Source organism: Mesoplodon mirus (assembly GCF_964341445.2).
Source record: "Mesoplodon mirus genome assembly, chromosome: 7".
Lineage (NCBI taxonomy): Eukaryota > Metazoa > Chordata > Mammalia > Artiodactyla > Ziphiidae > Mesoplodon > Mesoplodon mirus.
The window spans coordinates 86,888,982-86,901,786 of record NC_138983.1 but is presented as its reverse complement, the minus strand read 5'-3'; the positions used below and the strand labels follow the sequence as shown (position 1 = coordinate 86,901,786).

The 12,805-nt window shown below is 45.8% G+C and overlaps 1 protein-coding gene across 1 annotated transcript in view; it reads left to right on the top strand.

Annotated features, from left to right (window-relative positions):
- Window positions 1-12,805, top strand: part of LOC309808851 (forkhead-associated domain-containing protein 1-like) — a gene marked incomplete at both ends in the record, with an annotated part of 77,723 nt that overhangs the window by 19,950 nt on the left and 44,968 nt on the right. The window lies entirely within an intron of this gene.

Sequence of the window (12,805 nt, the reverse complement as noted above, 5' to 3'; positions counted from 1 at the left end):
TTTCATGGAATTACATGCAAGGGTTGCCTAGCGACCAGCCCGGAGCGAGAGCGTTTTCCTGAAAAGTGAAGCTTGGCGAGGGGAGGTGGAAAGCAAGTGTGTGCTTTTGAAGATGCAGAGATGGATGCTTCCTTTTTAGGCAGATCAGTGCTCTGCAACTTCCTAGCTTTGCGACCTCGGCCAGGCTTCTCTGTATGCCTGGGTCTGGGTCTTCTCAGCGGTGCAGGGCGTTGAGAGAGTATCTATGTATAAAAAGTCAAAGTCTCTGGCCAGAGTAGACGCTCAAGGCCTGCCAGCTGTTATCACACCGGATCAGAAATGTTCCCGGGATCAGGACCTAAAGTATGGCCCCAGGTTAAGCGGAACGTAACCCAAAATTCGCCCAGCAAAGCTCAGTCACCAGAAGTATCTGGTTCAGTAGGGAGGCGGGATGGGGGCTGGTTAGCAACACAGTCCTGGGTCAGAACCCCAGCTCTGCCACTGGCCTACTCGGTGCGCTCTTGCACAAGCCATTGGACCCCTCGGAACCTCGGTTTCCTCATCTACAAATTGGGGCCAACGACAGCAACGACCTTGCAGGCTTATCTCGAGGGCTAAATGAGATGGTTCTAATTGTAAAACTCCCAGAATAATGCCCATTCGTGGTGAGCACACAATTAATACCTGTCGTGTGTGTCCCAGAGAGACGGCGTGTTAACCTCACTCCCCAGCACCAAGAACCCTGCATGGACTGAGACCTCCGAGGCTTAAAGTCCTTTCTGGGACGAGGCTGGGTATAAATAAATAAAGTTTAGAGAATCTAGACAGAATCCTGGGGTGTGGGTCCACTAGGCAGCCTTAAATACTCACTCAGAGAAGATGAGCACCGTCCCTCAGGCTGCAGGGCCCGTGACACCGCATCCACCACGTTTGGCTTTGAAAACCTGGGGCAGTTTTGTCCTGCTGCTTCTCAGCCCCCTTTTCCTCCTTGGGCCAACATTAAAGTGTGCTCACTTGTGGGATGCACTGGGATCCACTGGCCGCCCTGAGGAGGGGCTCCTGACCCAGAAGGTGTTGACCTGATCAGGGGTTCTCAACATGGGTTCTAAGGATCCCCCTCGTCAGAAGCACGTGGGGAGCAGACCCACAGTGCAGATCTGGGCTTCACCCCAGGCCTGAGGACTCATACTTAGGATTCCCAGATGAAATACAGGACACCCAGTGAAATCTGAATTTCAGAGAAGCAACAAATCATTGTTATGTACAGGTGTGGCCCACTATTGCAAGGAACCCCTTATGCTAAAAAAATTATTTGGTGTTTATCTGAGCTTCAGATTTAACGGACACCCTATAGTTTATTATATATTGACTTATTCATTTCTTTCTTTATGCGAAATCTGGCAACCATACACATCCTCCCTGGGAGTAGGGCCTGGGAATATGCATTCTCACAAGCTCCCTGATGATTCTGATGCACCGCCAATAGGAGGGAAACCGAAATTTAGAATCATTTGTATGGAACACTTACAGAATTTTTTAGGGATCAAAGAAAAGGGGATTTCACACTCCCAAGCCTGAAAATCCAAGTTCATGAAGTTTGATTCAATGTGCCCCAACATGTCTGATTCCAAGAAATTTTCAGGAATGTTCAGTAAAATTACAGGTTCCCAGGCCGCCTCCCTGGGAAATTCTGACTCTGTGGCTTGCCTGTGGGGAGAAGAATAGGGGAGCAGCAAATAATATCTGCATTTTTTTCTTTTTTTTTCCTACAAAGATATTTATTGAAATATTATTGATAGGGGCATAAAATTTGAAACCTAAATTTCCATCCAAAGGAGGCATTGTTTAATAAATTATATTGTTTAATATATTATAAGGAGTTTAATATATTATAAGGAGTTTGTTTATATATGGAATACTGTTCTGCCTTTTTAAAACACAGCTTTCTTGAGATATAATTGACATGCCATAAACGGCACATGTTTAAAGTCTGTAAGTGGATGGGCTTTGACATATGGGTACACCTGTGAAACCATAGCCACAATCAAGACAGTGAACAGCTCCTTCATCCTCCAAAGTTTCCTCCGGATCACAGCATGTGTTTGTTTGCTTGCTTGCTCTTAACAGCTTCACTGAAGTACAATTTACATAACAGAAACTTCACCCATTTGAAGTGTCCAATTCAATCAATTTGAATATATTGATGGAGTTGTGCAGCCATCACCACAACCTGCTTTCAGAACACTTTCATCCATTTCTATCACCCCAAACCTCGGAGAAACCTTGGAGGTGTTTCATTTTGGGGTTTGTTTTTAACTTTTAATTTTCAAAATTATGGTAAAATACACATAAAATTTACCATCTTAACCATGTTTAAGTGTACAGTTCACAGTGGCATTAAATCTATTCACACTGTTGTGCAGCCATCATCCCCATCCATCTTCAGAACTTTGTTCATCTTCCCAAACTGAAACTCTAAGCCCATCAAATCAAACCCCCTGCTTCCTTCCTCCCCTCCCACCATGCTGTGTCTGTGAATTGGACTATTCTAGGTTCCTCATATAAATGGAATCTTACATTGTTTGTCCTTTTGCGATCATCTTATTTCACTTAGTATGATATCCTCATGGTTCATTCCAGTTGAATATTTCATTGTATGGATTCACCACATTTTGTTTATCTGCTCATCCATCCATGGCCACTTGGGTTGCTTCCACCTTTTGGCCATTTTGAGTAAGTTTGTTATGAACACGGGTGTACAACTATGGAATGGGGACTTTATTTTAAAAGGTGCTTCTTATATAATTGTGGGAAACAGCGATGAAGACCTCTAACCTTGAGTAGATAAGACGGAAGAAGATGTTTTGTAAGAAGAGAAACCAGGAGAGCAGCAGGAGGAATCACTGACGTGAACAGCACTGTGCTAAGCAATTCGCCTGCTCTCCCTTATTTCACGCTCACAGCAACCTATGAGCTGGGTTCTCCCGTGATCCCCATTTGACAGACAAGGAATCCGAAACTCAGAGAGGTTAAGTAATCTCCCCAGGGCCACACAGCTAGTCAGTGCAAATTAAACACTATCCCCACTTGTGGAAAAAGGAGGGGAGAAAACCATTTAGCCTGATGCTAGCTGGAGCAGTAGCCTTGACTGGTTTTCACACTGAGGAAAGCATATTCTCAAGGTCACTCGAATATGCACGGATTTTTTCAATTCTTATTCCTACACGCACTTGCACCTTGCTTCATTCCTCGGTTGACTACAGGCAGCTGCACAAGTGTTCCCCTGGCCTGTGCCCAGGGCACTTTGCAGGACTCTCCACAGCCCCATCTTCTCAAAAGTGCTCTCTGTCGGGGCGTCCCCAGCTTGAGAAGCTTCCATCCATGACGCTCATATTCATGGAGGGGTCCTTTGCAGCATCCGTGTGAGGGCGGCCTGTGGACTGACTGACACCTTCCTACAAATTCCACTTCCTGATGACCCCAACCTGCTGGCTATTTAAAAGAAGAGAAAGGAAGAGGGGGGAAAGGGAGAGGTATTGAAGAGCATCTCTCATCAAATATTTTGAAGCCCAGTTTTTCTAAAAAATTCGTGGCCGTCTTGCTTCCGGCATATTCTTGTTTCCAATTGATTTTGGGGTTCCTGGTGAGGGCGCTGTGTTTCCTCCTTGGATGGAGTTTCCACGGAGGACTGCCCTGATATCATACAGATTAAGTATGATGAGAACTGTTCTTCTCCCGACAAAGAGTTCCCAAATGAAAGCATTTAGTTCAGGTGTTGTGGTGACCCTAACCAATAGAGGAGGGTGTGACAGCATTTTACTGGGGGATGGGGGTGAGGTGCGGGGCGCTTAGGAATCCAGATGTGTGTGCAGATGTCACAGTGGTTAGAGCACGTGCCCTGAGGTCAGGCTGACTCCAGCGCCGTCCCAGCCCTGCTCTTGACCGGCTTTTATACTGGACGTGCACAAATCATCTACCTCTCAGGGCCTCGGTCCCCACTCCTGTAACAATAGTTCCTACCACCTTGAGTGACTGTGGTATTAAGTGGGCAAAGTGCGTAAATTGCTTAGTGCAGCGTCTGGCACCTAATAAGCACATGATAACCCTCAGCTTTAGAGTCAAGCAAACCAGCATGGAGCAGCCAAGATGCCTCCTTTGTAAGTGTCCTTTTGGACAGGGAAACCTCCCAAGACCTGCCCCCGCTAGCAGATAAATACATTTGCAGATAAATTACCCTTAGAATAAAATACAAGATGGAAAAATATAAAGAAAAACTTTTGTTTGACAAAGTGCATTGGCAGCCAGGTTGTGCCTAGGACCATTCTTTTTTTTTTTTTTTTTTTTTTTTGCGGTCGCGTGCCTCTCACTGTTGTGGCCTCTCCCGTTGCAGAGCACAGGCTCCGGACGTGCAGTCTCAGCGGCCATGGCTCACAGGCCCAGCCGCTCCGCGGCATGTGGGATCTTCCCGGACCGGGGCACAAACCCGTGTCCCCTGCATCGGCAGGTGGACTCTCAACCACTGCGCCACCAGGGAAGCCCCCAGGACCATACTTTGTAAATTATACCTCTCTCATCAAAGTATTACCTAGGGCTGCCATATTGCACAACTCCAGGGTCACCATTCACAACGTAGTCCATGTGGATGGCGCCCACTGAAGCTGTGCAGGACATAACCCGCAGGGCCACCTGCAATGCCCTGAAGCAACCGTTGATTAATCCCGTAGAGTCTTGGCACCAGGCGTGGGAAATTGAAGTCCCAGAGTCAGGTGTGCTGCCGTGCTGTGGGTTTTGTATGTTGTTGCCTTTACTCGTGCTTTCTGAGCTCTGGGAAAGGAGGTGTGGAAACAAGCTGTGCTAGTCACAGTGGCGCCGTTCTTACAAGGCAGCTGAGTAAGGAAACCCACGTCACCCGTATGTATCCATCATGTCTTTCTCTGTTCTGAAATACGGCAAAACGGATGGAAATGGCCAGAATGAAAAAGGAAGCCAGGCGCCACAAATGACGTGCCGAGTTGTTCCATGAGGGGGTTGACAGCTCCTTGGCGGCAGCCCCCATCCCCATGACTGCCTGTGTCTGGCCTTCCCTGTAGCCTGCTCTGCCCTGTTCCCAGTCCAGCCAGACTCTCCCCCGTGGCTCCTGGATACTGTCTTCTGTCCCTGCAATGTCATGACGTCCTGTCTTGCGAGAAGAGCGCCCTCTGCCGGCCAATATTCCTTGCTGCTTTAATGGGGAAGCTCTGCAGAACACAATCGAGAAAGCAAGGGCTTTAGAGTTGGATGGACCCAAGTTGAAATGCCAGCTGCAACTGACTTTACCTTTCTGAGCTTCAATTTCCAATTTCTGCCAAGGAGCTACTCATTAATCCCAGGTCCCCTTTCCCCCTTCAGTTGTTTTTATAGAGGTACCTGGGACCACCCCTATCATGGCATAAACTGAGGCTCAGAGAGTTTCAGTGACTTCCCCAAGGTTAGGCATCAGTCATATAGATCCAGAGACAGGATTAAAAGCCGGCTCTCCTGAGTCCCTTGGAACCTTTTCCTAATAGCACGAAGCATCGTGGGGCCGTGAGAGCCCAGGCAGGTCCTTCACTGCCCAGCGGTTAAGGAAGGTCTTGCAATTCCCAGTCCAACCTGCAATTTCACACGCTGACAGGGGATGATTCATTATGTGGGTAAAAACGAAAGCCACTGATAATAGAAGAAAATGCATTTTCAGTTATCTGGCTTCCTTGCTTGTTTGGCTCCACTAACTTATTTTTTGGCTGCACCAATGTAGGATCTTAGTTCCTTAACCGGGGATCAAACCTGCACCCCCTGCATTGGAAGCATGGAGTCTTAACCACTGGACGGCCAGGGAAGTCCCTGGCTCCACTAACTTTTTTTCTTTAATTATTTTATTTATTTTATTTATTTATTTTTGGCTGCGTTGGGTCTTCGTTGATGCGCGCGGGCTTTCTTTAGTTGCGGCGAGCGGGGGCTAACCTTCGTTGCAGTGCGTGGGTTTCTCATTGCGGTGGCTTCTCTTGTTGCGGAGCATGGGCTCTAGGTGCGTGGGCTTCAGTAGTTGTGGCACGCGGGCTCAGTAGTTGTGGCTCGTGGGCTCTAGAGCACAGGCTCAGTAGTTGTGGCCCATGGGCTTAGTTGCTCAGCGGCATGTGGGATGTTCCTGGACCAGGGCTCGAATCCCTGTCCCCTGCATTGGCAGGTGGATTCTTAACCACTGTGCGCCCAGGGAAGTCCACCCACTAACTGTTTACCAGGGATATTGCTGCCGTTCCTGGACGAATTCAGTTGCCCCCTTTCTTCTTCTTTTTTGACGATGGTGATCACACCTGATGGCTAATGTTTTATGCTCATTTATTATGGACCAGGAAGTGTTCCCAGCATTTCATGTGCACTATCTCACGCACTTCTCACAGACTAAGAAATGGCTGTTAGTATCCCTGTGTCTTACAGACAAGGCACAGAAATGACACACTCGTCAGGGTCCCAGAGAAGGAGCAGAGCCGGGAGCCGGACCAGAGTCTGTGTGACGCCGGATCCCAAGGTCTTAACCCGAGGTCGGCACGTTATGGCCCAGGGTCAAGTGCGGGCCATCACCTGTCTTTGTAAAGTTTCCTGGGAACACAGCCATCCCATTCATTTCAGTATTGCCTGTGTTGTCGGCTACAAGGGCAGAGTAAGCAGTGCAGATCCTATGGCCCACAGGGCTGGAAATGCTTACTGTCTGGCTCTACAGAAAACGTTTACCAGCCTCTGCTTGGAACACTATGCAGTACTGCCTCTTTCATTTGACTTGGTTTCTGAAAGAAGAACTTAAAATAGACGGGGGAGCTGGGGAGAAAGAACTCACTCAGATTGAGCCTTACTGTGTGCCAGGAAATGTGCTGGTTAATTGCTTAAGTTTACTGAGGAATAAGAAAAAACAGACAAGCTGGAAAAATAAACTTTGAACAGTCTTTTCAATACCTCTTTAAAAAAGAGCTGGAAATATGTGGTTCTAAATATACATACACATATATATGCATTTGCAAATATAGTAATAATATAATTACATTGACATGGATCTGATAAATGTACTAGACATTAACATATTATATATACAACAGATGCATATTATAAATTTTACCTGTTTCTTCAACTGGAAAGTTTTCTTTTAAAACTGTGGACTGTTGGGAATTCCCTGGTGGTCCAGTGGTTAGGACTCAGTGCTCTCACTGCTGAGGGCCTGGGTTCAATTCCTGGTCACGTAACTAAGATCCCACAAGTGCACGGCGAGGCCAAAAAACGAAATAAATGAAACTATGGAATGTCTTCCCTGAGTCCCTTTTGAAGCAGAAATTTGGGATTTGTAGTCTGAAGCCTGCTGTAGCTAGAGAACTATTTATCTATCAAAATTTCTCTAAGCAGCGTTTTACTACTTGTCTTATGATTGGTTCCTTGGTCTTAAATCATTCTTCTCTGGAGATGCTGCTTTACTTTTATAAGTTAAAATGTAAATTTGGTGCATGATGACAGTCTGGTGGGTTTTATTTGAGCATGTCATAACCTTTAAAACAACTTTCACTCTGAGTACATAGTGATGCTTATGCTAAAGTCTCAGTAAGCATACTGTCCAGGAAATTTGATTGTTTGCAAGTGTCAGAAAACCAACTAAAACTAGCCTAGGCAAAAAAAAAAAAAAAAGCTCATGGAACTGAAAAGGCCAAAAGCTGCAGCTTAGGCCCAGCTGGATCCAGGCGCCCAAATCATGGTCAGGAATCTGACTCTTTCTTCCCTGTTAGCTTCCCAATCTCAGACAGACTCTTGCCTCACCTGTAGGAAAGTGGCCAGCAGCAGCCCCAGCACCCTACAAAGTAGCAGTTCCAGGGAAAGAGCCAGCATCTTCATTGACAGTGGCTTGGATCACGTGGCTTCCCCTGAACCAATCCCTGAGGCCAGGGGCAAGGAATGCTCTGATTGGCCAGGCCTGGGTTATGGTGTCACCCCTGGGGTGGAAGGGTCAGAGTTCTATGGACTCAGGATTGTCAGGGAAAGGGTGTCTTCCCTGCAAAAAAATTAAGGTGCCCATCCAGAAGATGGAAGAAATGGATGCGGCGGAGGCAAAAACAACGATGTCCATGACATTAGGAAGCATTCCTATTGCCTAAGTGGAGCCTTCCGAACGGGATTTGCCACTAGGGATCTGGGGGGGGGGGGGAAATGACGAATAATCCACTTTTCCATTGGAAAAGTCCCAGGCCAGTCTCCAAGGAAGCAGAGTTGCTCATTTGTCTCCTGTGGTGAACAGGTGTGATGAGAAGCTCAGAGTCAGGGCCTTAGTTGTCCATCCCCAAGAAGGGTGGCGTTTCCACGTTTCTGGGACCTCTGAATAGGGCCCGTTCTTGAGGAGGATGTGGCTTTACTGTACCAGGGGTTGAGGAGCCGGCAACTGAGTGAATGACCAGAGAGCATGGGGCCCTTCAGAACAAAGCCTCTTTCTGGTCAAGCTTTGTCATCTACCTGACCTCGTAGGATTTCCTCTACCTTGTGCTTTTACAGGTCCCGTGGGGACCTACTGATGTGATGAGAAATCCTGAGGCTGGGTGTTTTATATCAAATGCGATTTCCCAAGATCAGTGAAGTGGAGGGCACGGGGCAGCAGACAGCCTCAGACTAGGCCTCCGCAGCAAAAACTCACACACAAGGACCCCTGAGGCTGTGTTGTCACCAGATGTCTACAGGCAATGCAGATGACATCGGGGGAGGTGGAGACGGGAGCGCGGGCTGAACCCTTAGCATCCTGCTGAGACAGAACCCAGACTCGGTCAGGAACCAGGCCGCTTCCTGCTTCCTCTGGCAGACCACACCCTTTGTTACCAAACCAGAACCACGTTGCTCCTTCTCTGAACTTAGTTGATGATCATTCATTCATTCATTCATTCATTCCATCTCTCAATCTGGCAAGACCGAATTGAAGCAGGCCAAGTCTAGGGGCAGCAAAAGCTATTTGCAAAAATCCGGCTGTTTTCTCATTAGATTCTATTTCACATTTTATGGACTGACCAGGAAGCTGATTAGAACTTGAAAGGAAAGGAAAAATCGTAAGGTTGAAGATTTACAAGAAAATGGGAAAATTAGATGGGCCAGATCTCCTTTAACACAGCTGGGAAAAACCCAAACGAATGGCTTTTCTGAACAGCTCAAAGGGACTTAATTCTTTTAAGTTCCAAAACCTAAAAATAATGTATAACTTGGCGGTTCTGTGTTCTAAATGTATAATCCTGATTTCTCACACTGAAACCCCGTACATAACTTACCCTTTTCTTGGGGACATAGAATTATTACCCATCTCTGAGTTACAGTGACACCCCGGTAGCTGTTGAGATAAAGGCCATTTGTCCTGGCACCAAGTAGCCCCCTCTCCTGGCTTCTGAGATCTACTGGCCATGTTTTCTAGTCTCCATTCTGTCTTTCCAGGTCCATGGCTCCTCCATGCTGTGGTCAGTGTGCCTGCTCGCCACCATCACCCCTATCCCCCAGGCCCTTCCAGACTGTGGGAATTAAGCTCCACATCTATGTATGTTAAATTCTTCTGTAAGGAAGACGATCTCTTCTCCCTCCTTTATGTATTTACTCACTAATGTATCTAGGCCAGTATGGACTCATGCATACTGATTTTACAGTTTGAGTTTATAATCCAATACTCATTAAGTATTTCTTTGCTCAAATTCTTCCAGCCTTGGCCACTGGGAGCTCTTTCAGGTTGCTTGCTGTGTCCTTGAGCATCTCCCCACCTTTTCGTTTTGGGCACTTCCTTACTCTCTGCTGTTACAAGATGCGCCAGGCATAGCATGTATTTTCCCCATCCCAGCCCCAGAATCAAAGTGCTTTTTATTTACACTCCGTTTGCCAACTGTTCAGCTCAGTCAGCGAACACCTACCATAGCAGGCACTCTGCTGGGTGCCAGCACAGCCAGCAATTGGCTGGTAAATATTTAATGACCAGCTCTCTGGAAAAAGTAAATACATGGATGCATAGCATAAGGTTTACTGATATAAAGAATGTGTATCACAGTCTTTCCATGTAACAAGAAATACATTACCCTTTCTTGTAAATTCTATATAGCCAGCTGAGTCTCACAGAATGCTTTCATTGACTTTAGCTGAAGTCTTGTATCCATAGCCAATTTCTCATTGCAGTTGACGAATGAGAGAGTTCCCAACCTGAGCACTCGTGGGTATTTTTGGATATTTTGGATTTATGAATAATACAAGTGAAAAAAGAAAGACGTTAGAACTCCACATGTTCATCAGTGACATGAGTGAGTTTGTTGCTGCATCAGATAATAATTTTCAAATACTGGAAGAACGTTTCCCCATTTTTTTGCTCTATTCATAACATAATGGCTAAGACACAACATGCTTTTGTATAATCTGCATTGTTAACATTTTCTCCATTACTGTCTTAAGTCTAGGCAATCAACAAAACAAACAAACAAACAAAATCAAGCTCTACATGAACCACCATTATTAAACCTATTTATAAAAGTTTTTAAAAATCAAGCCCTCATTTATAACATTTCCTGATTTCTATGTTGTAATACGCCCTCCACGGTCAATTTCAAACTCCCAATCACACATCCCTGAATACAGAGAAGGAAAGAGAGGTGTGGTAACACATTACTATGTAACATTTCCAACAGAAACATATAGTAGAGTGAAATAACCTCAAGAGCATAGGTAATAATAAAATAGAGTAAAATAATTAGGAAGGGGTGACTTTTAAGTTTGTATCACCTTTGTTTCTAATATAATTTAATTGTAAATTTATGTAAGTTAATTCTTATTAATGGCTGTGTTTATCAACCAGTTGGCAAAATTCCTGGACATTTAACAATCGGTTCTCGTGAGCGGGTACCAGCTGGCCCCAGCACTCCTCTGGTACAGCAGTAAACATACCACAGGTCTTCCCAGATGGAGGCTGGGGTCCTCTGAGCTGCTTCCAGGGCGTGGCATGTACCAGATGAATAACACTTCCATAAGACAGTTGTCAGTGTTCCTAGAAAATCCCATTTCTAAGTAGCCCATGCGATGTCTTGTGGTTTTTCACACAATCTAATGTTCATTTCCTTTTTTTAACTCGGAAAATATCCTATCATTCACTAACCGATCGTCTAAGATCCGTTTGTGAGTATGGAAAGCAGGTAATAAATCATGACTTCGAGTAACCTAGAAGTCCTAAGAGCACAGGTATTGGAGTCAAATAGTGTCACCGCTTCCTGGGTGTGAGACCTTGGGCAAGTCATTTAACCTCTCTGAGCTTCAGTTTCTTAATCCACACAATGAGGGGTAAAATGCCTCCTGCAAGATTATTCTGGAGATCAGATGAGACCACATGCATTAAGTGCCCAGCACAGTCTGTGGCACATCTGTGGCTTCTCTACACAGTGGCTCATAGTCGTTGTATTGTCCACAATTACTTACAAATGGCAGAGCACATAGCAAGCTCTCCAAGGGCAAGGTCTAAGTTTCCACCTTCTCTGCAGGCTCCAGGGCTTCCTGGCAGAATTCATGTGTACTGTAGGCACTCGATGTGCAAACTACTTCGAATTTTTTTTAGGGTCTCCCGTTCAACTTACACTCTTTTCAGGGTTAGAAGCAGATATTGGAGAAATAACACATAGAACAAGGAGAGAATTTGAAAAAAAATATATAGTGATTTCTTGAGTAAATCATTGACCTTTGTTTATTAAAGCTAATATAAATTCAGCCGTGGATGTGGTCATGGTTAATCCAGGTGGTTGACAACAAGCTTTTTTTTTTTTTTTTTCGGTACACGGGCCACTCACTGTTGTGGCCTCTCCCGTTGCGGAGCACAGGCTCCGGACGCGCAGGCTCAGCGGCCATGTGTCACGGGCCTAGCTGCTCTGTGGCATGTGGGGTCTTCCCAGACTGGGGCACGAACCCGTGTCCCCTGCATCGGCAGGCGGACTCTCAACCACTGCACCACCAGGGAAGCCCCAACCTGCTATTTTAAAGGTAGTATGGAAAAGAAATGAGGAGTATAACATACGCTACATCAAAAACAAAACAAAAAACCCAACCATGGCAACATACCATATGGTCAGAGAACAGACACAAAGAAAGAGAAAAGGCATTAGCGTGTATTTTTAAACTAAAGTTTCTAAAAACAGACTTGAAGACTTCCCTGGTGACACAGTGGATAAGAATCCACCTGCCAGTGCAGGGGACACAGGTTCGAGCCCTGGTCTGGGAAGATCCCATATGTCGTGGAGGAACTAAGCCCATGCGCCACAACTACTGAGCCTGCGCTCTAGAGCCCACGTGCCACAACTGCTGAGCCCATGTGCCCCAGCTACTGCAGCCCATGCGCCTAGAGCCCACACTCCGAAACAAGAGAAGCCACCACAAGGAGAAGCCTGCGCACCACAACAAGAGTAGCCCCCCGCTCGCCGCAACTAAAGAAAGCCTGCACATAGCAACGAAAACCCAACACAGACAAAAATAAATAGAATTAAATCTAAAATAAATAAATAATAAAAACAAACTTGTTGATAACTGACCTTGACCCCATGCTTCCTGTACAGCCCAGAGCTAGCTTTTAATGTGAGTCTTCTTCTTATGTTTGCTTTTCTCCCTGCCTGTATCGTTGTAGTTGCCAGCAGCAATTTCTGAGAAAACCTTGAACTTCCCTTTGATAAAGCAAGCCGGGAAACTAGAGAAAACCAACTTTAACCATCCAACTAAAGCTACCCTCAACCAACATGCTTCAGAGGAAAAAAAAAAAAAAACCTTTATTTTTAAATTTTTAAACCCGAAGAGC